The following is a 1,532-nucleotide window of genomic DNA, read 5'->3' as shown; positions in this document are numbered from 1 at the left end:
TCACATTTGCATTCGAAATAATTTGACAAGCTGATTTAAAATCTTATACAAATTTTCTAGCCCTTGGGAGGGGGGGTTAGAGTGGGGTGCAGGGACCCAGAAATCAACACCTAAAATCCACAGGCAGGAGCCCAGCCATGAGGGGCAGGGAAAAGGAGCTCCCCACTGGTCATTAGGTCACCTGTTCCATGGGCCTCATCTGGATGTCTCCAATCTGGACATGTGGGGGACAGCTGAGGACGTAGATGACTGTCTCAGCCACATCCTCAGGCTTGAGATACTTGATGCATTCATAGGTGGCAGCTGCTCTCAGGGTCCTTGTCATGGAGTTTGAAGGCGAACTGTGTCTCCACCAAGCCTGGAGAGATGCACGTGGCTCGAATGTGGGACTGGGCATCCTGCAGCTCGTGCCTCAGTCCCTCAGTCAGTGCGGTGACGGCATACTTGGTGGCAGTATAGAAATGCATCACACTGTCCTGTAGGATTCGGTGGCCACACATGCTGTTGATGTTAATGATGTGCCCGTCATCCACACTGCGCTCCTTCATGGACTGGTAGGCTTCCCGGGTGCAGATGCTGAGTGCCAGCACATTCACGTTGAACATGTCCTTCCAGCCACTGGTGCTGCCTGACAGCAGGGTGTCAGGCTGAGCCAAGCCAGCATTGTTGATACAGATGTCCACACCACTGTGCTGAGAGCAGACAGCAGAGAACATGGAGAGGATGTCCTCCTCATTGGATAGGTCACATCTGTAGGGGATCAAAGTCCCGGGGTAGCCTGCACTCTTACATTCGGCAGCCTGCTCCTCGATGTTGCCCACGGTGCAGGCACAACCCACCACCTTCAGTCCCTGTTGGACCAAGGCCCGGGCCACGGCGGCACCGATGCCCCCCGAGACTCCCGTCACCAGTGCCAGCTGGTCACACCACCGCTCCATGCCCGCCCTGGCCATGGCCCCGTGCCGCCCGCCCACCTCGCTCACAGAGGTTTGCCCCTGGCTGGAAAGGATCGGCCGCTCCTTTGTGACTGCCGCGGCAGCTGCCGACAACCTGCTCGCATTGGAGCTGTGCCTCGACCCACCCCCATGCTGGCGGGCTTCGGGCCGAAGCTCCCTAGAGGTATTTTTTGATATCAATAAGTACTTATGATCTTAGCAACTGCCACATATTCACTTATTTTTGGTCTGGCTTTTTTGCTTGTTTTCTCTCTTTTTTTGTTTTTATTCTGTGCCTTTAAATAAATATAGCCTTTAATTTTGTGCCTTTTTTAATACAAGTTTATTTTGTCAAATTTGTATTATACATAAGGCCTGACTGACATTTCTCAATTTGATTTCAGGACAAAAAGATGAATAGTCTAAAATAGAATATGACTTCCTGACTCCCAGGTAAGGGACCTGATTAGGATGAGTAAAACATGAAGATGCTCCTCATTTTCCCAACAGGACATTTAAAGTACCCACAGATTTCCATGCAAGGGTAGAAAATCGTGCCAGGGTGAGGACATACTGGCAGCCAGTGTAGAAGTGCAA

General features: G+C 51.4%; 1 pseudogene; it reads right to left on the bottom strand.

Moving 5' to 3' along the window:
* Positions 1–1,034, bottom strand: LOC101576771 (annotated as a pseudogene).
* Positions 1,035–1,532: the final 498 nt, after the last annotated feature.

The sequence above is a fragment of the Octodon degus genome, unplaced genomic scaffold (genome assembly GCF_000260255.1).
Source record: "Octodon degus isolate 3935 unplaced genomic scaffold, OctDeg1.0 scaffold00561, whole genome shotgun sequence".
NCBI classification, from domain to species: domain Eukaryota; kingdom Metazoa; phylum Chordata; class Mammalia; order Rodentia; family Octodontidae; genus Octodon; species Octodon degus.
This window is presented reverse-complemented; position numbering and strand designations above follow the sequence as displayed.